A 26,717-nucleotide genomic window follows, 5' to 3' on the forward strand; every position below is an offset into this window, starting at 1 on the left:
AGAGGTCACAGCCCTTGGATATTATCTTTGAAAACTCAGGGAGATTGGGAGAGGTCCCAGATGACTGGAAAAAGGCAAATGTTGTGCCCATATTTTAAAAAAGGAAAGAAGGAAAACCCAGGGAACTATAAACCAGTCAACCTTACCTCAGTCCTGGAAAAATCACGGAGCAGATCCTCAAAGAAGCCATTCTGAAGTACTTGGAAGAGGGGAAAGCGATCAAGAGTAGTCAAGATGGATTTACCAAGGGTAAGTTGTAACTAACCAATCTGATTAGCTTCTATGAAGTAGTAACTGGCCCTGTAAACATGGGGAAGTCACGCAGTCTCTCATACCATTCTTGCCCATAAGTTAAGGAAATATGGATTGGATACATGGACTACAATAGATAGAAAGCTGGCTTGATGGACGAGCCCAATGGGTAGTGGTCAATGTCTGTTTGGCAGTCAGTTTCAAGTCGAGTGACCCAAGGACCTGTTCTAGGGCCAGCATTGTTCAACATCTTCATTAAATGACCTGGATGAGGGGATGGATTGAGCCCTAAGCAAATTTGAAGATGACATTAAACTGGGGGAGAGGTAGATACATTGGAGGGTAGGGATGAGTCCAGAGTGACCTAGATAAATTGGAAGATTGGGCCAAAAGAAAACTGATGAGGTTCAACAAGGACAGGTGCAGAGTCCTGCACTTGGGACAGAAGAATCCCAAGCTTTGTTACAGGCTGGGTGCCAACCGACTAAGTAGCAGTGCAGCAGAAAAGGACCTGGAGATTATGGTGGATGACAGGCTATATCTGAATCAACAGAATGCCCTTGTAGCCAAGAAGGTTAATGGCATATTGGGGTGCATTAGGAGAAGCATTTCCAACAGATCTGAAGAAGTCACTATTCCCCTCTGGTTAGGCCTCATCTACGGTACGGTGTCCAGTTCTGGGACCCCCTCCCAAACCCAGAATAGAAAGGATGTGGATGCATCAGAGCAGATCCAGCAGAGGACAACAAAAATGATTAGGGAGCTGGAGCACATGACAATGAAGAGAGGCTGAGGGACTCGGGCTTATTTAGTTTGCAGAACAGAAGAGTGAGGGGTGATTTGAGACCACGCTTCAAATTCCTGAAAGGGGGGGGGCTCTAAGTAAGATGGAGAGAAGCTGTTCTCAGTAGCAGAACGAGGAAGCAGTGGTCTCAAGTTGCAGAGGGGGACATGTAGGATGGATAATAGGAAAACCTATTCCACCTGGAGGGTGGTGAAACACTAGAACGCTTTACCTAAAGAGGCGACAGAATCTCCATCCCTACAGGTTTCTAAGTCCTGGCTTGACAAAGTCCTGGCTGGGATGATTTAGTTGGGGTTGATCCTGCTTTGGGCAGTGGGCTGGACTTGCTGACCTCCTAAGATCCTTTCCAGCTCTAGGATTCTATGACTCCCTCTTGCACACCAGCCCCAGAGACCAACAGAGCCAGGGCTAATAGATATTTGTGGGCCTCCCTAGCCTTTTGGGGTGGGTCTAAAAGTAAGGGGGTTTGCAGTATCAAGTTTGGGGTAGGTGGTGCAGGAGTGGGCGAGGCACTTACCTGACACAGCTCCCCCACCATGCCCAGGCATCCACATCGCCCTGATCGGCTGGAATTCCAGCCAATCAGATCAGCAGGGGAAAGTCTCTCCAGGAAGCACTGTGCTGCTGTTACCCCAGCTGGGGAAGGGGGAGTGCTGGCAGCACGTGGTGCACACAGCTGGTTCTTCCCCCTCGCATTCCAATGCGGAGCCCACAGTCCAGATTGCCCTGGCTTGCCTGACTCCAGCCCACAAAGCTCAGGTCTCCAGACCCCCCCATCCTACAGCAGGCCACATGGAGCACCGAGCCTAGGGGATCCAGGCAAGCCATGGTCTGGATCTGGCCTATGGGCTGCGGTTCCCAGGCTTGAGTGGTTTTGTTCTTTCCTCTCTACCTGTCAAAACCTGTTCCGCTGAACTCATTGCTTTCAGTGGGAACAGGATTTGACCCCAAGAAATCAGAGAATGATTCTTATCAATTGCTTGCATCTCTCACACACGTTCGGCCACGCTGAGTTTAATTTAAACTCCTTCCCCTAACTTCCGGTACGTCATACTGAGGAAAATAATAAAACAATGTGGGATGTAGATTTATCAAGACGCACATGGCACACGCAGTTATGGCTCTTTCCCTTCAAACCTAGATGGACACTACTGTCTCTTTGCTTTCCTAGTGCCTGGCAGAGAGCTAGACTTAAGGTGAGTTGGCAGAAGCTTTGTTTGAAAATAAGGAATGCAATGAGAGCTTGTGCTAATAAAATGGGGTGATTCTGAACTGATGGAAGGAAAAGTTTTCAATGCGGAGTGCTGCTGTATCCTCCATGACACCTGGAGATACAGGTGGCACCAGCAGCCTGAAGCACTATTTCAGAACTGCATCTGTTAGACAGGAAAAGGAGGTACTGTAAGGGACAGGGAAGTGTGGGGTCCTTGGGATAGGGAACATGGGGAGGTCATGTGTCCGCCCTTCTGTCCCTCCCATGAGTCCAGAAAGAAATTATTTCTTCCTACATCACTGGATGGAGGTTGAACACCAAGTGCCAGCAATGCCAGCCTCTGCGCCAAAAGGATAAAATGGGTACAAATCAGACATCAGCAAGATTAACATATAAACCTGTAGGGGAACATTTTAACCTCCCTGGACATTAAATAATGGATTTTAAAGTAGCCATTCTTCTATAAGAGAATTTTATCATCACCTGAGTACACAGAGAGACATCCGAATTAGAATTCATTCGCAAATTTAGCACTATTAACTTAGGCTTGAAAAAAAAAAATCTTAAGTGGCTTTCACATTACAATGGCAATATCTCTGCCTTTGACAGTCACACTTCTACATCATGTTATGAATGACATACATCCAGCTTAATTTGCTTCATTAGCTGGTTCTACTAATGACAGATAACTTATACCTTTTTTTTTTGGCTGCTATATACACCTAGATATTGTTATTTCCACCTCATATGATGAGGTGGGTCAAAAGCTCATGACCCCATACATTTGTTAATCTCCAAGGTGCCAAAAGACTGCTTTTTACCAGTTCACATGGCCTCATGTCATTAAAGCATGCTCAGTTTCAAATGAGTAAGATGGAACATCTGGATGAAGTGCAAAACGTGTGCAACAGCATGTCTGTAGGTGGTCAGGTAGGTGCAAGTGAGAAATCTAGCAGTCCATACATTCCTCAAAATAATCTTGCAGATTCACCAAGGTTTCTCCAAAAAGCATATGTGAAAAGCCAGTACAGTCTGACCCTCTCCTGTCCAGCACCCTTGGGATCTGACCAGTGCTAAAGAAGAGGACCACATAAGGTCAGTATTGTCTAGCAGCAATAGCAACAATTCTACTGCTTACTGGGCTCTTAGAAGACATTTGGGGTAAAACAGTAGCACAGAACAGTGAGAGCCGGGACCGACGGCTGTAAACAAGCTTTATGGGCCTGCAGGAAACTTTGCCACAGTCACGATAAGTGGTCATCCGGCTAACTGAACTCATTCTGGATCATGGATGTTGCTGGATGAAAGTGTTGTGGATTAGACATTTAACCTCCATGAAATTTGGACCTCAACTTTTGAGTAAAAATATTACAGTAAATCCTCGAGTTAATGGACTCATGGGTGGAGGGGTGTCCATTAATGCCAGAAGTCTGTTAAATGAGAGGGCTCACTTGTATTCAAATAGCATGCCCCCCACCCCCGCCAGGCTTCCCCAGTGCGCTGCAAATACCGTAAAATGGGAGACTCACAAGAGCCATCGGAGCCTCCTCAAGTCCTTGGCTGCTGCTGCCAGGGCTGGAGAAGCCACCACAGCTAGAGCCCCCACTAAAGCCAGAGTCACCATGCACTCCTCCCACCGGGTGTGGAGCGGTATGCGACTACCTTCTGTCCATGTACGTGCCCCAACCCTGGTGGTAGCAGCACACGGCAGCTCATGCAGCCATGGCTCCTACAGCCACGGCTCCTACAGCCGCAGAGGTGGCTCCAGCTGTGCCAGGCCCTGAAGCCACAGCGGTAGCCCCAGCCATGGCAGCTCCAGCTGCAGTGCAGCATCCCCAGCTGACTTTGGGGAGGGAACCAGGGCTGGGATAAGCGTGCCGGAGGGGGTTCTGGCTTTGGGAAGGGACTGTGGTTGCAGTGCAGGCTCCTGCCAGGCAGCACATACTTGCCTGTGGCTCCAAGTCAATGGTACAGCAAGACTGAGGCAGGCTTCCTGCCTGCCCTGGCCACACATTAGAACCCTGCGCAGATACAGACATCAGTATCCACTGATGCATAGTGCTGCATGACCCTGGAAAAGATCTAGCTGGCTGCAGTGCAGCCTCATGGCTGGGAGGAGCTGCCAGCATTGAGCACTGGTTCCCAGGAGTGGCAGTACTGTGCTCCTCTCTACCTCAGTAGCTCCTGGGGGCAGAGTCCTGCCCATCTGCAAATATTAAGGTCTATCCATGGACAGACATTTGTCTCTATGTAGAGTTCTACCGTCACTCCCAAAAGGGACCAACATGCCCTTGTGACCCAGGGGCCTGCCCCCTATGCCAGCACCACTCCTGTCAACTTCCATTGCCAATTTCCCATTCCTGGCTAATGGGAGTTATGGGAGGCAGTGCTTGCAGGCAGAAGCAGTCTGCCATGACTCAGCTTCTTATCCCATGTAAAAAGCTGCAAGCCAGTTGATCTTTACTCTGACCTAGGTCTACAGATTTTTTCAGAGCTTTTTTACCACCAGGTTTCTTCACCGGGATCCTCCTAGGATGGGAGAGGCAGTTTCAAAGGCCAGCTGACAAAAAAAAAAACTGGATTGCTTTCCATTCCTTAAATGGGCATTCCCTCAGAGCAGGAACCTTTTTTAGCACTCCTCATCCCCAGGGAAATGGCAAGACTGTCACAAATGAAGACCTTTGGAACAGAGCAGGACAAGAAAAAACTGACACTGAAATCAAGAGAAGAAAGGGGGGGTGGCTATACCACACACTGAGAAAACCATCATCCAACATCGTCCGTCAAGCTCTCGCATGGAACCCGCAAAGAAACCGCAAAAGAGGAAGACCTCAGACAATGTGGAGAAGGTCTACTGAGATTGAAGGACAACAACTGGGGTACTCCTGGAGCCAGCTAGAAGTTTCCTCCCAAGACAGTATGAAGTGAAAGAGACTTGTAGATGACCCATGCTCCATGTGGAATACAAGGTTTAAGTAGTATCTCCAGGGGAAAAAAAAATAGCAGGCTCAAGATGGAGTCCACTACCAGGTGGCACAGTCACATGTTTTTTCCAGGACCCACCACAATGTGTCCTGTAAGCCCAAACAAGACAGACAAACCGTGACTGAAGTACTGAGTCATTAAGTTCCTGAAGCATTACTAATGGCCCTCATTAGCATATTTGGCCACAGACATTTAAATACCTATGTTCTATAGTACACAATAAGTGTGAACTCAAAGACCAAGTTATGAACAGCAGCAGAAGAAAGGTGTGGACTAAACTGATAGAAGTGAGCTGAAATAAAAAAAAATGCCTACCAATCTGAAAAGTAATTAGGGCTGCACTTCTGTATAGCTGGCTGACTGCTGGGCACTGAGGAAGACACAGGAGCATATCTGGAGTACAGTGGATATGAAGTCATTAGATGGAAACCTAGGGATTACAGGGATGGACCATGTTCAGAACAAACATGAGAGGAAGTCTGAAGGTGGCACCAATTACGGAAAAATGGAGGGAATCAAGATTTAGATGGTCTGAGCATGTAAAAACAAAGAACAGGAAACAAGCTGTTTCACTTCTCTTAGAGTAAGACCTAAAATGAGATGGATTGACATCATTCAATAGAAGCTGATTAGCTGCAGAGTTTCCAAGGAACAGATTAGAACAGAGAACTCAGAAGACTATGTTGATAGGATTAATGCTAGAAGAATAAGTTACACTGAGATTCTGAATTTAATATATTTGAAATTGCTGGATCTTATTTAGTTCAAATAATGATATTTTATACCCTCTAACAGCTATCCCAATGTTTTATTCAGGCTTCCACTTTTTCACCCAAAACATTTTATACTTGTTTAATATGTTCTTAAAGCTATTTACATATCCCACACGTTTGTTGGGTGAATAGCACCAGTAAGCACACTGCCTAAATCTGGGGGGTGGGGGGGGGGTGGAAATGGCCAGAACCACCACGGCAAGCCCCAAACCAAAGTGCCATGAGACCTTCAGCATCCTTACCTGAGCAGGCAGGACTTCAGTTTCTAGAAGTATTTTAACAGGCTGAGAGTTGAGACATATGAAGTGAGCCATTCATTTAGTTCAAAGAGAAATTAGCTTACCTGAATGAAATAAGCACACTCAGGCTCCAGAAATAGAACTGGGTGCCCTGTTTCCCAGTCCTCTCAAAATGCTCCTTCCACATAACAATTCAGATGGCAAAAGTGGTGGAGAAAGGCAACAGACCACATACGTGGCAAAGGTAAAGGGACAACAGAAGAGTATCAGTTAAGCACTCTGTCCACACAGTTATTTTTAAGTTTTGTATGCAAATAATTAAGCTAAGTAAACAATCCAAAACCAGAATTTACGGAAACACCTTAACTGTAACATGCAGACGAAATGTAAGACTCAAACTGCTTTCACGCTGCTGCGCAGGTGCTTCCTTTTCACTTTAATAGGAGTTATACACACTAGGTCTTTAAATCAGCAGCACAAAATAATGGGCACACTGTAGCTCCTTTGTGCAGACTATCACTACTCCGCAGCAAATTCTGGCCTCTGATCCTCCAAAACTGTCTGCTCATCTCCCTGCTCCCCTTCTGGTCCCCCCAACCCCACCACCACAGAGTGGGCTATTCATTCACTGTAGTGAGTAATGCTGTTACTTAGTGGAGATGAATCACAGAGCTCTCTGTGGAGACTCAACAGTGCAGCATAAAATCCAACTACAACTAACAAGAGAAGTTGGGGTGCCTGAGGAATAACTACACAGTGCTGCTCCTGCTCCCCAGCCCTGCCCACTTTCGCCCAAACCCAGATTCCATTCCAACTAGCTGCTCATGAAATCGAAGAGCTGAATGCCAAGTGACAAATTCTGTTCCAGTGAGTGACGCACAAAGATATTCACTGTGGGAGAGCAGTAGGAAACAGAGGTTGTGAAACTTTCATAACCATACTCAATTCACTGATGACACATCTGAGGGTGGGAACAGTTTAAAACAATTCAAAACCAGACAAATCCTGAGTAGTTAAAATTCTCCTCCCCATTAAATAACGGGAACTTTCAACTGAGTTCAGGTCAGAGTTCACTGGAGCCCAGAACCTCTGAGCAAGCTTCCAGGTATACATTCAAGGTTCAAATTCACATCCTAACTTGAAACCACTGACTAACAAGCAAGAGATTCTGCTGACCACTCTGCACAGAAAATTGAGCATCTAGTTGCCTTGATATTGGAGACATTACAAGCTTTAGGAAAAATAACCCCCAAAAGAGAACTTTTTAGTTAAGAATTTACTATGGAAGTTCAGATTATTACAACATTTCCATCAAGGATGTACAAGAGGTGCAAAAAGACATTCAGGATAAAACTTGGACTTAGTAATTCTGAGTTGGCTCAAAGGCACCTATGCACAGTGGAGGAAGAGTAAACAGGGTATGTGCTGATGAGTGCACAAAAATATTTTTCCATCATGTTTAACTATTAAAAAGCCCTCTAATTCCCATTAAAGCGGAGAAGCAGGCCCTAACTACATAGTTTTTGTAACAACTACATGTTTTTATTTTGATTAAGAAAAGATGGGGGTTAAGTTGCTAACTTGTACTGGCTTCTGTGTTGTAAAACACAGTAATGCAGATAGACTATGTCTACACTAGAGGGTTTTGTCAACAAAACCTGGGAAGCGTCCACACTAAAAAAAAAAAAAAAAAAAAAAAAAAAGCCTTCTGTCAACAGAAAACAGCACTCTTGTCAACAGCCTTTTTCCAATGAGGCAGAACGCCTTTGTCAAAAGAATCTGTAGACAAAAACAAGTGTGGATACTCAAGGGGCCTTTTGCTGACAGAACAGTTCTCCATGGTGCTGGCCACCAGGCTGGGGCGGGGGGGGGAGGGGGCAACAACACACCCAGCACCCTGTCCACAGCAATCACAGCTCTATGCTCTTTGCCTCCAGCCATTCTTAAAGCCACAAGAAGCCCCAGGAACCCTGTTGCAGGAAGCTGAGCGCATGCAAGCAGCAGAGCCACAAGCTCCTCGTCCCGCATGCCCTCTCATCCACTCTGCAGCATCACCCCCAGTCATGGCTGACAGCCAGCAGCCCCATGACACTTCAGAGGCAGGAGTCGTCCCAGGAGCTCCCCTGGGGCAGCAAGTGATCGGCCCCCTCATGGACTGGGCCCAACATCCAGGCCCTCATCAGGCTATTGGCAGAGGAGGACATTCTCTTGGACCCCGCCCACCAAGAGGCAAAATGCCCCACCATACACCTGGCTCGCCACCGCCCTGGCAGTAAGGAGCCACCCTGCCCGGACTACAGAACAAGTCTGGGTGAAGACAAGGAGCTGAGGCAGGGGCACACCCCGGCCTGGGATGCAGCCAAAAGATCAGGGACAGGACCCACAACCCACCCTTACTATAATAACCTACAAAGCCTCCTGAGAGCCAAAGACTCCCGCATCTCACTTGCTGCTGTGGACACAGCCGAGGAGCCCCTTATCCAGAGTCAAAGGAGCAGCAGCCCAGGACCCAGCTGAAGCCACATGGTGACACTGCCTTGAAGGCCAGCAAGGGACCTCTGGTCATTACCCTGGATTTGGGCCCCTCCTCCAGCCAGGGCACATCCAAGGTGCCCCTGGACCTGATGGAGGGACCCTTGGTAAGCTCCCCATGCACCATACACTCCAGGGGTTGGGGGGAGGGAGCCAAACCTTGCCACAGCTGGAAGTGGGCCAGCCACATGGCCACGGGCCTGACCCAGCACACACCACCAAGGAGTGCAGCTACTGGCACACAGGCAGGAGTCAGCACCCACTTCCGCAGACAGCACTGCGAGCCGCACATGCATGCGGGGGGCTCAGGTGAGGGCCACGCTGTGCCCCGAACATCCAACACCCATGCAGGGACCCCTATGGGGCCAGCCCCTCCCCATCCCAGCCACTAGCCTGTCAAGCAGGATGGCTGGGGCTCAGCAGTCAACCTGGTCCCCAAGACACCACAGGATCCCTCCGCAACAGGGCCCGCCATGCAGGGTGCATGCTGTCCCTTGGCCTGGGGGTGGTGGCTGTGGCTTATGGTGGGTGAGGGGGCAGGGTTTTTACGAGCTGTGTTGCAGGAATGACTCACTATCCGTCCTTCATCTCTCCCTTACCGCTACACCATCTGAGAGCTGGGCCCGACTCAGCATGCTGCCTGGGCCTCCCAGCCCCATCCCAGGACTGGCACCCAAGAAAGTCAACACCCCACCATGTGCAGGAAGGGCGCAGCCAGAGGGATCATCGCCTATATGGCTGCCTCTGGAGAAGAAAGCCTCCTGGATCAGCGGCTGAGGGAGGACCGGAAGCGGCAGATATCGTCCTGGGACCAACTGATGTCCCACCTAGACGCCACCACCAGTACCTGGTAGTACCAGTTGGCCTAGTCACTCGTTCCTGCCACCTCCATTCCCCACCACCCCTGCCCTGCCCCCAATGGCCATTTCCCAAGGGGTGTTGGACCTCAGTGCAGTGGCTGCCCTCCCTCCCCCCAGGCTCCTCCCGCCATGCCAACACCGCCCCCCCCCATTCACCTGCCAAGCCCAACCCATCCATGTCTCCCTGTGCTCATAGCCCCCCACAGGAACAGGGACCCCAAACCCGCAGCAGGAGATGATCCTGGGGCCAGCGCCACTTGGGGAGGCCAGCTCCCCCATCCAAGTTTTGATGGACCCCACCCTTCTGTCCCAAGCCCCCACCATACACACAACCTATATTGCACCCTGTAAATGGTTTAAGACAATGTTTCTTTTACTCCTTGTTCTACACATTAGTAAAAAAGTTGTATGTTCACCAGCCCCATGCCCCTCTTTAATGAGGAGAGGGCGAATGGGAGGGCTCGTGGTGGGGACACTGTGAGGATGCAGGCCAGAGGCCCCCGCTGGGGGTGCCCTGGAGAACGTCATTGGGGGCTGTGGAAGAAGCACTCCCTCAGGGTCTCACAGATCCACAGCCCATCCTGATAGGCCTGATGGACAGGAGCTGCACGCAGCTGTTTGTGGCAGTGGCCAGCATCTACCCCCTACCACCCTGGGAGGAAGGCTTCCCATTTCCTCTCCACTATGTTGTGGAGGGCACACCACGCTCCCCACAGCTTGGAGGACACTGTGCTCCCCCACATTCAGCCAGGGCAGGAGGCACCTAAACCATGCCTTCAGACAACTAAGGCACCCTCCACCTGGTTCCATGTACGGTTGAACTGGGTACTGAAGAGCTCCTGGCTTGAGCCAGGGCACGAGGGGGTAGGCAGCATCCCACCCACCCCCCGCCCCATGTACAAATTCATGTCCATGTCTCCAACCACCAGCTCCCAGCACAGAAAGTAGGTGCCTGCCTCCATACTCTGGCACAGGCTGGAGTTGTGTAACACGTTAGCATCGTGTGCCTGGCCTGACCATCTGACATGCACGTCGAGGCACCATTCCCATTGGTCAGCCAGGGTCTGCAACCCCATGAAATAGTATCCCTTGTGACTGATGTACCATGCCACACTGTGGTCTGGGGCATGGATGAAGATATGGGTTCTGTCGATCACTCAGAAGGAGTTGGGGGAACCCCAAGGTAGTGAAGCCAGCCACAATCGCATCCAGGTCTGAGATACGGATGACCCTCCGGAGGTTGATGGCAGTCTCTACGTGCAATGGGGCAAGACCAAAACATATACCTGAGAGACTGAGGGAGTCAGTCCCTGAGCCCTGTCGGATTCCCCCACGCACTTCACAGGGGTGGGCTCCCGCAGCAAGTCTGTGAGAGGGCAGGAAGGCATGGTCCCCCAGGGCTGTGGCTTCCCCCACTTCTCAACTCCACCCCTTGCACTCCCGACCCCACTCCCCAAGGGTTCCCCTTGGGCAAGGCCCCCTTTCCCCTCTCCCCTTTGCAGGGCCTGCAGATGCAGCTCAGGAGTGCCTTACCTGCACAAGGACAGCCCTGATGGTGGACTTCCCCACACCATAATAGTTCCCGACAGAGCAGTAGCTCTCCAGAGTGGTGAGCTTCCAGAGGGTGATGGTGACCCACTTCTCTAGGGGGGTTGCGGTACATAGCCAGGTGTCCTGTCTGCAGAGGGTGGGGGCAAGCCAGGCATGGAGTTCCAGGAAGGTATCCTTCCACATGCACAAGTTCTGGACTCACTGCTGGTCATCCCACTGCCCCATGACCAGCCAGTCCCACCAGTCGGAATTGGTGCTGTACCTCTAAACCCATCTGGTCACCCAGTAGGGGGTGGTGAGCGCAGGTGGGGCCCTGGGCCCCTGTGGGCATGCTCCCTGTACCAGTAGCAGGCACAGCTCCCCAGAGGAGGTGGAGGATGGCAGTGATCAGTGCTCAGTTGCAGCACCAGCAACTGGGAGTGGGTCCAGCACAAGCCTCGGGGCTGCGCTAGGCACCATTGTTATCTGGAAAGGTCAAACTCTCACAGAAAGTGTGAAAGCCCTGCAGTAGCTATGCCATCACTTGGTCAGGTAGGTGAGCCTCAGCTTGAGCAGGAAAGGTGGTGGGGCGGAGAGTCCCTTTAAGGGCACACTTGCCAGGGCTCCCAGAAGGACTTGCCGTCCATGCAACCCTGTATGACAGGGTTCTGGGACCCATTTTAATCAAGAAAACGGCCAGGCACTCGGAGCTCTGTCGACAAAACCAGATTTTAAAAAAGAGCTATCTTCTGTGTGCGTGGACTTGATCTGTCAACAGAAGTTTTGTCAGAAGACCTCTTCCAACAGCAACTTCTGTTGACAGATCACTCTAGTGTAGATGTAGCCATAGAGTTTAAGTAGCACAGGAAAAATAAGGACAATGCCTAACATGCCTGAAACATCTGCTGTAACCTATGCTCACCCCTACAACACAACACAGCCAATTAATTCAAACATAAGCCTGTGGCCTCGTCTTCACAGAGAAGCCTAGCGGTATTTTTATCATGATCTGCTAGTACACATGAAGACTAACAAGTACCTTGCCCAAACGTGGGTTTTGTCTGTACTTAAAAGTTAGTGCCACCTGGCTACATGAGTCAGGATATGAGGGAACAACCCCCACACACACACCCTCCACCAACCAACACAGGTATGCCAATCTAACCCCCCACGCCACCCAGTGTGGACACAGCTGCATTAATAAAAACAATCAATATAGCCATCTTCCTGTTGAAGGGATGTTCCTACATAGAGACAAAAACCCTTCTCTTGATATAGGCTGTGCCCACACTAGGAGATTGTGTTCACATTGCCATGCCGATAGAATCTCTTTAGCATACATACAGTTTAAGACTGTACTCTGGACTAGTAACCACATTAGCCAACACACAATAAAAAGAAACTTTATGTGGATGAAATTATGTTTGGCTGAACTCATTTCTCATTGAAGAAAATGCACCCGTGATGACAGGACTCAGATGTGCACTGTGGGAAGCCAAAAACAAAAGAGAAGGCCATAGGAACCAGGAAGTGTATAGAATGACAGGGTGACTTGCAGGACTGGAACAGGTCAGAAGTAGAAAGAGGAAAAAATGAGTCACTGACTTAACTTTTAATCCATAATTGTTGGTTGGGCTGGTTTCCTAAAGCTTAGTTTCAGTCTGTATATGTTTAAAGTATTACGTGGCATGCACAGTATCCATGACAATTCAAGAGCTGGAAAAAGGGGACAGTAAATTTGAGGCTTTATTAATATGGATTTTTAAAAGATAGGTTTATGAACAAATTATCGGCTACAGTTTGTCAGATTACAAGTGTTACATTTTAAATGTCTTATGTTACCAATATTAAAACTGAAGCAAACTTAAAAATATGCCTCCATTATTTATGGGTTGGGTTGGTTGGTGTTTTTATTTATTTTACTTAGTTCTATTATTTGTTTACAGACCATTTCCTGCTTTGCATGCTTACAAGGCAAACTAAAAACTGGTTCAACTTGTTTATTGTTGCATTTATTCATATATATTTATATCATATCACCCTATGATACTAATTAGCAAATCTCAAGGGGGCATTGTTAAACAAAAACTACTACTATAATTACATTGGTAAAACTAAAAATGTCATCTTTTACTTTGTTGAAGTTACACTGGACAGGTACAGGCCCAAAAGACGTCTGATTCAGAGAATAGTGCAGACTGTATTTCCCAAGTCATTGGTGTCTGCATCCAATCATGTTTAGCCTCTACAGCTGGGTCTACACATTCCCAAAAGTGATTGGGAACAAGGGAATTTCGAAGTCTGGGGTTTATTCTGAAACCCCTGCATCTACATGACCAGTTTGCATTTTGAAACTGGCCACCATTGTGCTAATAAGGTGCTGAATATTCATATCAGCCCCTCATTAACCAGCTCTGATCCACGTCATTTAAACACTCCTTCTGAAAGGGAGGGGCATGTGTCAACATGGCCTATTAGGGGTTACATACTTGCTACTTGCTTTGTGTCTGTTCATAACTGGAGTGAGGTCCTTTGCGTAAGGCTAGGCAGTGCTTTTATAGTTAACAAAAAGAGGAACTGTTACTCGGCAAGCTCCCCGTCCTTCCTGCCAAGGTGGGATTCCATGGTGCTGATACTAGTACCAGCCAAAAAAAAAAAAAAGGGCGGGAGGCAGCACTTAGACTAGGAGGACATTAGATTATCATTAATTTCTGTTATTGAGGTCAGGTATAAGAACACAGACCAGAGACTGACTTGCTGATGATGGCAGAGTATAGGAAACAGCAACCACCTCTCTCTGTGAAACACTAGTCGTTTTAGTTTTCTGTCCTTCTCCTAAAAATGTCCAGTTCAACATCCTGGTTTGATTAAATGTATCAGGGGCGGGACGGCTCTCCTACATGTCTCTGCTTGGAATTTACAACTGCGGGGTTGTTTAGTTGGTTTTTAGATGCTTCTTAGGAAGTCAGAGAAGAGCTGTGCCTCCTTTACAGATAGCTCAGCAGATCTGGATGTTGCCAAACATGGAACTCAACAGAAAAACTAGACTCTGTATTAAGTTAAGAGGAATGCCTGCAAACACGCCAGTTCAAAAACCAAGTGACAAAGTAATGTGAGGCACGTGTTTAATGTGTCCTACATACAGAGCAGGGAAAAGATATGTTATTACAATGCAGATCACAGTGACAGGCACCTTAGCCATACTTCAGATACAGTCTACCTTGGGGTGGGGAACCCCCGGCCCAGATCAGGACCACAGTTTGTCTGGATTCAGACCCTGAGGCTTGGGGCTCCCCTCCCCATCATCCAGACCACAGCAGGCAGGGAGCCCCAAGCCTCAACAGCCTGAGTCAGGCAAGCTGGGGTCAGATCCAGCCCATGGATTCTAATAGGATGGTAGGGGGCAGGGAGGGAAGCAGGAAGCACCTCTGCACAGTGGCACTGCCCCTTGCTGCTGTTCCCCCAGCCAGGGAAAGAGGAGGTGGAGCAGAAGCGCTTCCTGGAGGCTTTATCCGACCACTCTGAATGGCCAGAATACCAGCCAACCAGAGTGGCAGAGGGCGGTGCCTAGCAGCAGGGAGAGGAGACAAAACCACATGCATCAGGGGGTGCTACACAGTTAAGCTGCACCCGTTACACAGATCCCCATCCTACCCACTTCCTGCAACTTCCCTCCTGCCCAGACCCTCATCCTACCTGTTTTCTGCACCCTCCTTTCCACCCCAATCCTACTCCTGCTCCCTCCAGTCCCACAGTGACCCCTCCCTTTCAGACACTGCACTCTAAACCCTCCTGCACCCTGACTCCCACAGACCCCCCCCCCCACCCTCCCCTTCTGTCCACACCCCCAATCCCCAGCCCACTCCTGTGCCTTTTCTCTCACCCACACCTCATCCCTTTCCCACTTCCTGGCAGCCCCACACACACTGAACCCCTCATTTTTTGGGCCCATCCCAAAGGACTATCGAAAACGTACTAGCCCTGGCCCCCAAAGGCTCTGGGACTGGTCTGCGAGGGAATGGAGAGAGAGTTTCTCCATTTTTTTTCCCCCCAGTTAGAAACCACAACAGTGAGGGTTTGGTTTTTTTGCACTTCTCACTTGTGTAGCTCCCCAAAAGATGCGTCTGTGAATCAATAGTCCACAACCCAAAAGATTTGCCACCCTACCTGATCTGTTCAGATCTATTTAAGATCCTTCCATAAATGCCAGAGCAGGTCAAACTAGTTGATCACAATGGTTGCTTCTGATCTTGAAGCGTGAGCATAAACGCTGCTTTTCCCGATCTTGCAAAATAAGTGTATTTCCCTAGGGAAAACTTTCTGCATTGGCTCTGCTAGATTTCCCAATGATCCTATACACCAGGCCACTTCACTTAATTCAATATAGGCCATCCATCCTGAAATCAATGGCTCTGTCTGTATTTTAAAATTAAATTGGTGCAATTGTAAAAATCAGGATAAGAAGATGCTCGTTAGGCTTCAAACAAAATTCTGTGTATTTATATTTCCAAACTTCTTCTGGACTTTTGCTCAAATGTTACACTTATTGCATCAAAAAGAGCAAGCCACAGACCTGAACTCCCAGTGAATATCTGTCCTGAAGTATCACACAGAAACTTGAATACACCTAATAGTAAAAGAATTTGGGCCATGCAGATCACTGTATATTTGTGGCACACGAAGGGAACTTGTGGGAGGGGTGTTTTGTTTTGGGGAAAGTGGGGAATTTTATTTCCTACCTTAGGGAAAAAAAATATTGTTACCTACCAGCTCTGTTTTTGGGGAACCAGAGCATGACCACCTGTCAGCCCTGTGATCTTGGGGAGCCAGGGAGTGACATTCATGGAAAACAAATCCCCTTCCCCCTCCCAGGCCTCTGCATGAATCAAGGACAAAGCACTGAAACTGGCAGGGTTGGACACACCTAAATCCTACCAACAAGGGTGATTGGATTAAGGAAATACCCCTTAGCCTCATCTGCATTGAAGACAGAACAGAATGATCTCGCATAAATGAATGGAGAACAGCTCTTCCAAAGCAGGAACTGCACTGAACTATGGATACTGAAAGCAGAGAAGCACTGCCAGATGGGAAATCTCTACTCCAGATGCTAATGAACCTGTGTGCTCACACCCAAATTAGTCATTATCAGACCAGTTCTAGTAATGGATCCTATTGATCCCAAAACACTGAAACTGCCTAGTTGCACTGTGAGCATGTTCAAGGAACATCACCCGTAGCTAGGCATGATCTGTCTCTATTGCCACACTTCTCTTTACTCATAATCAAACCCAATGTTCTTCTTGAACCATTGTCCTTTTCTACAGAAACACATACCCTTGCTCAAGAAACTGTTTTGATGCCTGGATGAAAATTCTACATCCGTCCCGTTGAGACCTCATCATTCCCTGCCTGATTGTGCTGGGGGCACTGCTTGTCTCCTGCCCCCTGGACCCCCCAGCTACCATCACCACCAGAGACCCCCAATGAGTGCAAGCTCCACAGAGTGGCGAGATCTCTCTCAGCACAGCCTTCTAACATTGCTTTATGTAAATAGTTATATGGTTTCCTAGCCCTAACATTTGTAATCAGTTTATTTACTACTGCAACTGTTAAATATACATTCACTACCCAGAAATAAATAACTTTGTTACACTGGTGACTTCTCTTTCTCCCTCTCTGGCTCACTATTCCTCAGACATGTTGCTTTGGCTTCCCCATTCACTCTGCAAGAAGGCTTCTTGTACCTAAGCTAAAAGACCCCTGCGGTGCCCAGAACTCTGTGGGTTTTGCCCATCAAGTGGGTTACCAGTAGAATGATTGTGCTGTGAAAGTGGGGATGAAAGTGGGGTGCTAAACTGGGATGGCATGAGGTGGCAGCTGAGAGTGCTGTTTCACCCAGCCACTGAGTCCAAGGGCTCATAATGGTCACAGCCCAGCAGTGCTGTGCAACCCAGCCCACTGAGCACAGGGACAGCGTAAGTGCTGATTAACCAGTCCTCTCAGACAAGCTTGGGCAGCATGCGTGTGCACGCACGCACGTCCATCCTGGACTCAGGTGAAAAAAGAACTTAATCCTGTGGACCCTGGGTTGGGCAGAAAAGCTCCACTGGGAGGGAATTAGCAGAAGCGAGAAGCAAAGCTCCTTAGCAATACTAGTGATAGAATTATTAGCAGCACACTGATAGAATTATTCACCTCTTCTCCCATAACCCCAAATAAATGAGTATACCCCAGGGCAAATCTCGTAACAATATACTATGAGAACACTGTTGGAACCTTTCAATTACATACACCTGGCCAGGAAGTCCTAACTGTATGGAAACAAACTATGGCCAGGTGAACTCTACGAGAAGGAAACAAAAGGCATGGGTGGATAAGTCAATGTAGAATTCCCCCACAGGAACCATGGGTAGTGAAGATAATCTCTTCACAAAAGGGAGGTGGAGAATGCAAACACAAAATATGATGTCAAAACAAACCAGGGGGAGGGAGGCGGAATAGTCTAAATACTACGAACATGATTCTGTCACCAGAGATTTACTGCTGAAGTCAACTGAGTTGCACTGGAATGAATCTGATCTGTTAGGAAAATCCAGGCTTTCGATTTACAGCGCCCAGTTCTCCTGTTATTTGCATTTACACAGCCTAAGACCAGAGCAGCTAGGACACCTGTACAGCAACCAGTGAGACTGACTTTGTCTGGCCAACAGGGGAAGTCTGCCTGCCTTTATCAGGATTGGTGAGCATGACACTGTGTGCTTAACATGTATTCTGCTTGCTTGCTGTCAATAAATACAGACTAAGACTATTACTGTGTAAGGCTTTTCCGTTGGCACAGATTCTGCAGACCTGCTGGAAGTTATGCCCTGGGCCCTAGGAGTTGGGTAAGGGTGGCTGTTGGAATTAAAAGGGCTGAACCTTCGGCCCTCGGAGCTGGGTAAAGGTGTGTGTGTCCTTGATGTGTGGAAAAAGAGAAATAAATTTGTGTGGGTAACAGAGGGGTGGAGGGAGGGGTCACCAACATTCAGGGTTTCCAGCCTGCAGCAAGTCTCCCCTGGATCAAATTAAGCAGGGAGCCAGATGCGGCCTGTGGGCCAGAGGCTGCTCACCCCTGTAGTACAAGGTTCATGCCCAGCACTCAGCTAGCACAAGTTTAGTCTGAGAGGCACTAATCTATACCAGGGCAGTGCATATCAACCCTAATAATCCAGAAGATGTACTGTCTGGTATGTAGTAAGGGATCACACAGAAACATGACACAGTGGAGGTTACGAATCAGTGAATGAACTACAATTTCACAATAGGACCTGGCTTTCTTCAATATTTCATAAGAGGAAATACAAGTGACATTTAACATGACAGGATCTATTTTACACCCAACTACAAAAAAAAAAGAATCCACACAAACAAAAACAGCCAGCTACAGTAAGGAACTTCAAACAAACATACCTAATACTGTACATGATACTGGGCTTAGCTTTTAATCTTCCTGAGTAAGATCCAAGCTCCTTCATACTAACAAAGAAAGCAGGCTCAGCTTTGTTAAGTGGTCTGGGAAAGCCAAGGCAGGTGATCTCCCTGTGGATATGTTGAAAAGCCACACTTTTGCAAGCAGCTTGTTCTTTAAGAAATATAATTTGGGACAGGCAATGAAGTTGGGGAAGCACTGACATTCTGTATCAAACAGTAATAGCAACTGTCACATCCTGCACTGCTCAGAAAAAGATGCTTATGTTAAAGTTGTAGACAAAGCAAAGAATCTTAATCCAATTGAAACAGCAGGGGAAAAGCGTAATTATCCAAACTGGAATTCAGCCAATACAAGTAATGAGAACACCCTTTGACTAGTTACTCTGGCATCTTTAATAGGAAGATGGCAGGACCTCATTTTTTACATACATTATACCACATGGAAAGGGGTCCTTTCAGCAGCAGAGTGCCTGATGTCGCTACCCTGGGAGGTTTTGCCACCTACTACACCACCACCACCAAGGTTAAACCAGGAACAACTATTATGTGGAAATGGTTTGTTAATTTTGAATAAAATGATTTTCTTTCTTCAAGCATCTGTGGCATGATGATGCAGGAGGAATTTAAAGTATCCCTTTAGTATTTTCCTTATGTCTACATATTCATCTCTGAAGCCAGATCTGCTCAACACATTAAAGATGTCTAAACACAGCTTGGCACAATGTAGAAAGGGTTGAGCAAATCAAAAGTATTTAATATTTAATATCTGGCTTATGCTAAAGATGCTCTCCAGTAATGCAAAGTAAGCAATTACAGAACTTCCAAGGATCAGAAATTCTCTAACATATGCTAGATCTGTCACAAATTTGCTCCCTTAATCTAGTTATATGCGATAACAAACCACAGCAGTAGAAATACAGCAGCATGCCAACATATATCATTCATGATGGCCCCACTAGTCAATTTTCTCATTTCGATACATGTAGGAGAAAGGTTTGTTAAGAAAACTGGCTTTGTATTCCATCCACATACGAATTTACAGAAGTATCTTCCTTTGATGGCATATATGGTATTTCTAAACACAAGTAGCTAAAAATCCAGATACACTATATGTACTGTAACATCAACTGTAAGAAATAAATAGTATTGGTTTCTGGTGTTACCACCTCCCCCAACATGCTAGAAAGAGACACAGTTCCCTACTCCATAAAGCTTAGTCAAAGATAAATAGAAAAAATACTGATTTATATGAAAAAAATGACAAGGAGCCAAGGTGATCAGAGACATCTCCATCTACTATGTTTTTTTTATAATTAAGGGTGTTTCATAGATTCTCCCAATTGCCTAGAAGAATTGGATGAAATACCACCTTTACTGCACCGTATCATGGTAGAAATGAGTCAGCATTCCTATACTTCCTGAAGGGAAACCAATGAATTTGCAGCCCAGTACATTAAGTTTAAAAAAAAAAAAAAACACCCACTTAGGTCAGTCTAACTACTGTGCTTGAGGGCATAAAAATCCACACCTGAATGCCACGAATGTGCTAGCCTAATTCAAGAATAGATGCAAACAAGCCAACAGAAGAATGCTTCCTTCAACCTAACTTTCATTGCTCAGAAAAGCAGAGTTTCTACTGCAACAAATATCCCCTCCTATCGCTGTAGTCTTCAACCATGCTACAGGGGAATGCCTATAGCATCTGTACCAACCCTGCCCATCTGTTCTCTTCACCACAGAAGCAGAAAGAGTCCTGGATGACTTAAATGAAAAGTTGCATGTTCACGGTATCTTTATCAGCTGTCCGCAGTCACTGCTATTTTTACGGTACAGACCCTTACTTGTGGAAAAAAATCAGGGATAAGGGGGTAACAACAAAGGGGGATTCTGCCAGCAGAACCACATCTACCCTGCTTATTTTCTGATGGCAGCTGCCTCTGCAGGTAGGGCAATCATAAGTGAATATGCAAACGAAAGACCATTTGCATTTTTTAAACTGCTTATTTACATCAAGCTGCCAGCACTATGGCTCAGTGTAGACACAGCCCGTGACCGTATTCCTAAGACTGTAACCAAAATGCTCTACAATTCCTGATTACTATTAATCAAGAGGGGACGTTAAGACCACTGAACGAAGACATGTACTGGTACAAAATTCAGCTTCTGAAGCAGAAGTGAAATTAAGTTTGCTAAGAGATTGTGTGTGACAGAGAGATTAATGAACACACACACACACACACACACACAGAGAGAGAAATGAAAAAAGTTTAAAAAGTTATCTGCCCTTTAGCAGATTCCAAAATGCTAAATGTTCAAGAACATCCTCCCAACACTCTCCTGTTGCTACAATCAAAGAGTATTCCCCATTTCTTCTGCATAAGCTGTTTGAAGTTGCTGGCTCTGTTACAACAACTGACCTGCTTCATTTAGTTATACTGGTGTATTCTAATAATGGGGAAGCATTTTCTTATACGTGTATGTAGTTCTACAGAGTACTTTGTATTTACTGACAGTACATATCTTTCACCAGCTTCACTCCTTATTTTGCCTTTCAAATTTGCTTTTAGTGGGGGGTGGGGAATATAGTTGTAAGCTATTTTGTTTGTCACTTCTCTATGGTAAAAGATATCAAACATCAATCCTTATCAGCTATTTCCATAGACAAGTACACAACCTCCCATAACAGACCTGTGAAAACATCAGTACTGCATAGTGTATAATATTCAGATAAATAGCATATTGCTACAGAGGAAAAGCCAATGCTGTCTGAAGTAGTGTACTATAATAGCACCTTGTTGAGATGTCCTTTTTTTTGATAAATTAAAACTATGAAAAAGTCTGATACCCAGATCTTCCATGACTGCTTTGAGGAACAAGGAAATACCTCATCTGTACACTTGATGGTAGGGCTGTCACCTTCAAGATACAAAAGACAAGGACATTCAGGATGATTGTGAGCCCATAAAAACTAGGCAGCTGTCAGTGGGTACTGATTTCCTGGGCCAACTACCTCAGAAAAGGGAAGCTCCCCACAAAACCTGAAAAGGCATCAACCCTCCTTAGTAAGCAAGAATCCTGAAAAAAATACCTAGGAAGAACTAGGAATTTCTCTCCTAAGCCAACTTGTCCAATACACACTAGAATCTCAAATCTGGTTGTTCTGCTTAAACTCCTAATATGATCTTACAAGCACTTGCGTAGTAAACTAAAAAAAAAACCTACTCTGGCTCTTCTTCCACTAATAATCCCACACTAATTGTTTGGAAAGTGCATTTGGCTATTATGTGTGTGCTCTATCTATACAGCACAGCATGAGACAACTGCTCTTAGGAAACAGATGGGAAGACAGCCTTTATTTTCACTCTACTGTAAAGTCACAATGGTATGCCACTACATCCAGAATTTTTAAGGGCACATCAGAAAGTAAATAAATTATTCATCCAAATAAACTTTTTGGTTGCCTGGGCAATAAGATTTTTCCTAGTTTATATCAATTTTAAAAATTGCTGTAGTGCAAATTCTTCAAAAAGTTTACTGGAGAAGAACAGGCCCATCATGTATATTGTCAACTGTCTTCCAGAGAATCACAACTTTAAATAAAGGGCCCCATGAAAGACGTTTTTAAAGCTGACAAAAGGGAATTTCACCCTTGGAATTTTTTAAAAATAGTTTTGTAGTTGATCTTAAAACTGACTGGGCTTCTCTACACTACCTCCCTACTTCGAAGGGAGCATGGTAAGTAGGGTGTAGGGAAATTATTAATGAAGTGCTGTGCTGCGCTGCATATGCAGCATAACACTAAGCTAATTCTCCCCCGTGGCAACTTCAAAGCGCCAGCTTGTGTGTAGCCGTGGCTAACCCACCGGTATTTCAAAGTGCCTGGGCAACTTTGAAGTCCCTTTACTTCCAAGTCCCTCAAAGTTTTGAGGAGTAAAGAGACTTCAAAGTAGCGGCGGGTTAGCCTTGGCTACACGTGAGCCGGCACTTTGAAGTTGCCACAGGGGAGAATTAGCTTAAAGATGTGCTGCATATGCAACGCAGCACTCCATTAATAATCACCCAACACCCTACTTACCATGCTCCCTTCGAAGTAGGGAGGTAGTGTAGACACAGCCACTGTTACTGACTTACAAAATTTAACACCAGATGTTGGAGTGACTCATTTTAAGATGATACCAGGTCTCATGAAAAATATGAGAAAATAGCTGAACATTCAATCAAACAATCGATATTCTAACTGGCAGAATTTGTAGTCCTGGCTGCAGATCATTTGAGAAGTTTTTGTAAGCTACTAATTTTAAAATCCAGCTAGAGCACCCACAAACAGAGCTTGACAACAGATCTGAATGGTACTCTACCTGCAAAGAGGCCACAACTCTGGGATTTACCAGGAGGACAAAGAATTTTAAGAACTGTTTTGATGCTGACATTAACATGGACTCTTTGGAAAGAAAAGCAAACATTAAATAAAGGTATGAATTTAAAAAGCACTGTATATGCTGGGGACCAACTGGCTAAATAGCAGTGCAGCAGAAAAGGATCTGGGGATTACAGTGGGTGAGTCAACAGTGTCTCCTTGTAACCAAAAAGGATAATGGCATAGGAGGAGCATCTCCCTCTCCAGATCTAGAGAAGTTATTATTCCCTTCTATTTGGCACTGGTGAGGCCACATCTGGAGGACTGCATCCAGTTCTGGGCCCCCCACTATGGAAAGGATATGGATGCACTGGAGCAGGTCCAGCAGAGGGCAACAAAAATGATTACAGGGCTGGAACACATGACACAAGAGGACAGGCTGAGGGATTTGGGCTTACTTAGTTTGCAGAAAAGAGCAAAGGGTGATTTGATAGCCTTCAACTTCTAGAAGAGGAGTTCTAAAGTGGATGGAGAGAGGCTGTTTTCCATAGTGACTGATGGCAGAATGTGTATCAGAGAGATAGCCGTGTTAAGTCTGTATCTTCGAGAACAACAAGAAGTCCTGTGGCACCTTATAGACTCACATATTTTGGAGCATAAGCTTTCACAGGCAAAGACCCACTTCCTCAGATGCAGGAATGGAGCGGGGGGGGAGAGTCTCAGAGAGTTATTTAATAAGTGGGATCCCAATAAAAGGGAGGGCCAGAGCTGAAAAGATCTATTAAGCCAAGGTGGAAATGGCCCATTATCAATAGTATGTATCAAAAGAGCTAAAAACAGCTCAGATCAGACAGGGGGATGTGGCCCATTGTCACAGTCTAATGGGGAGATGTTAACAGCCAGGGCAGAGAAGCTGCTTTTGTAAGGGACCAGCCACTCCCAGTCTCTGTTTAATCCTTGGTTGATGGAGTCAAATTAGTAAATAAATTGCAGCTCAGAGATTTCTCTCTCCATTTGATTTTTGAATTTTTTTTTGTTTTAGGACTGCCACCCTTAAATCTGTTACTGAGTGTCCAGGAAGATTGAAGTGCTCTCCCACAGGTTTCTGTACATTACCATTCCTGATGTCTGATTTATGTCCATTTATTCTTTTACGTAGAGACTGTCCAGTTTCAGCAATGTAAATTGCAGTGGGGGCATTGCTGGCACACGATGGCATATTAGTAGATGTGCAGGTAAAGGAGTCCCTGATGGCATGGTTGATGTTGATAACGGAGCAGTAGTCTCAAGTTACAGAACAGGAAGTGTAGGCTGGATATTAGAAACAAGGATTTCACCAGGAGGGTGGTAAAGCACTGGAATGTTACCTGGAATCTCCATCCCTAGAGGTTTTTAAGTCCCTGCTTGACACAGTCATGGCTGGGATGATTTAGTTGGGGTTGATCCTCCTTTAGGCAGCGGACTGGACTCAGTGACCTCCTGAGGCCCTTTACAACCCCAGGATTCTATGATTCTAAGACTCAATCCCCATATAAATACTTTCATTCAGAAAAGTCACCTCACTATACTAGATGGACAACTGTGAACGCCTTCCTCTACCTCACTCTATCGCCCACTGGGCTCCCCTCCCCTCCACCCCTCCTGCACTAGGGCACTGGAGCCCAGACTTATATGCCCCTCCTCCTTCCTCCCAGCACTTTCAGAGCATGCCATTTGCTTAATTCACTCTACCCCCACTCCTCTGCCTCTCCCCCAAAGCTGGAATGCCGAGAACAGCCGAGTTGTGGCCTTCCAGCTCTGTGAGCCGCAGGGACAGAACACAGATCAAGGGGTTGATGTCTCCTCCAAAAGTGCTGGGAAAGAGAGGGGAGGCATAGGGCTCCGGTGCATACGAGCTGCACGGGGGCGGGGGGGGGGGGGGGAGAGGAGAGCAGCCAGGAGTCTGCAGGTGGTGGCCCCCAGTGGGACACGTGCAGCGCACAGGTTACCCACCACTGCTTTACCTGATATAAGTAAATTACAGCCACTACAGCTGGGACTGTAGTTCCCACCCAGGATCTCACAGGCTTTGGCCCAACCTCCCCTGTAACCTCGGGTAGATCTGCCCCTTCTCCCTTAACCTTCCGCCGCCAGCAGATTTGGGGGCGGCCTACAGGAGAAAGAGGGTTCGCGCAGGACGGGGTGTGACTTTCAAAGGGACAATTACTCCCACTTCCCTCCCCGCGCGACTCCGAGGCCTGAGCTACACTAGGACGCCCACATCTACCGCAGACCCCCAGACCGGTTCCGAGACTCGCCCCGCGGCTCCACGTCTCGCACAGGGACTTTTGCCACCACCCACACAGCGGCGGGTCCCTGGCAGAACCCCCCGCGGCCTCCCTGCACCTCAGCGGGGCCAGGAGAGCCGCGCTCCACGGGGGGCTCAGGGCAGCGCCGTCCCGCCGGCGCGCAAAACCAGAAGGTCGACCGCCAGGGCGGGGATCCCCGGTGGCGCGGCCCCACCTCAGCTCGGCTCCCGTCCAACCCTCCCTGCCCGGCCCGCCTCCTGACTCGCCGCCGAGACGCTCGAAGCGGGCTCGGGAGCCGAGCACTGGAACAGGCCCCCAAGCGGGGCCACAACTCCCGCGCGGGCCAGCACGGGGCGGGGCGCCAGGAGCAGCGCCGCGGCTCGGCCCTGGGCAGCCTCGAGTGGGGGCTTCGCTATCGAACTTTCTCCGAGGAGTTCCCAGAAGGGAACGGCCCGACCCGGCCCCCCCGCAGGGCCGAGCGGCTCTTCCCGCGCGTGCCGGCTCTGGCCGCGGCGCTGAGGGAGCCGCGCGCTTCACTGCGAGCTCGGAGCTCAGCCCCGCTGCGGCCGCCGAGCTGAGGGGAGCGGGCACCGGCGGGGCCTCCCGCCTGTGCCCGGGGCTGTCTCCCGCGGCCCCCACTCGTGGCTCCGGTCGGGCGCCGCTCCGGGCCGGGGGGTTGGAGCAGGGTACGCTGCGCCCCACGCCGCCAAGGAGAGCCAGTGCTCGGCCAGCGCCGCCCTTACCTCCCGCTGCGCTCCCGGGCCGCCTCGCCGGCTACTGCGAACAAAGCTACGCCCCCACCGGACGCTCACCGCCTCGCGGCTGGGCCGGACTCCCGGGAGTTAATGAGCGGCCCCGCCCAGCGGCGGCTCCTGCCCCGCACCCCCAGCAGCCCGGCCGAGGGTCCCCCCTGCCCTGCGCCTGGGAACCAGCGTCTCATGCCACGTGAAGACCCTGCCCTGTCTCCCCTGCGACTGGGCCGACCCAGGAGCCAGCCCCGGGCCGGGGACCGTCCGGCCGAGCTCAGCCATTAGCTTACGGCTGTTATCTCTGTGGGTACAGAGCACTAGAGCAGCCTCCGATCTGCTCCCCCATCGCCCGGCCAGGTGGGTGGGCGAGAGCCAGTGCGTCCGAGATGGCAACCAGAAGCACAACTCGAGGAAGGGGAGCTCCTGGCGCGTCAAAGTTCAGGTTTCTGATCCACAAGTTGCTTACAAAAGAACTTATTTGGTCAGGAGGAAAACTGTCAGCTCCCAGCAGGGGGCGACCAGGAGCCTTTGGAGTTAAAGTTCCTCACAAATCAGCCTTTTCCTGAGTGTAAAAGTGAAAACAACAAGATCTACATTTACCACTTCAGCAAAACTAGGTTCTGTTTGAGGAAGAGGAAAATCCCTTGTCCAAATTCTGTAC

The 26,717-nt window shown here is 48.0% G+C and overlaps 1 protein-coding gene across 2 annotated transcripts in view; it reads right to left on the minus strand.

The window, feature by feature from the left end:
* Positions 1–26,496, minus strand: part of LITAF (lipopolysaccharide induced TNF factor) — a 35,869-nt gene extending 9,373 nt beyond the window's left edge. Inside the window, exon 1 of one of the 2 annotated variants that reach the window (XM_075010673.1) lies at positions 26,347–26,496. The gene's annotated coding sequence lies outside the window, so the exon portion shown is untranslated. Of the gene's footprint in view, positions 1–26,050; positions 26,123–26,346 lie in introns of those variants that run through there. The other variant, XM_075010672.1, reaches the window with a different exon arrangement.
* Between the last annotated feature and the right edge of the window lie 221 nt (positions 26,497–26,717).

The sequence above is a fragment of the Carettochelys insculpta genome, chromosome 16, assembly GCF_033958435.1.
Source record: "Carettochelys insculpta isolate YL-2023 chromosome 16, ASM3395843v1, whole genome shotgun sequence".
In the NCBI taxonomy this organism is placed as follows: domain Eukaryota; kingdom Metazoa; phylum Chordata; order Testudines; family Carettochelyidae; genus Carettochelys; species Carettochelys insculpta.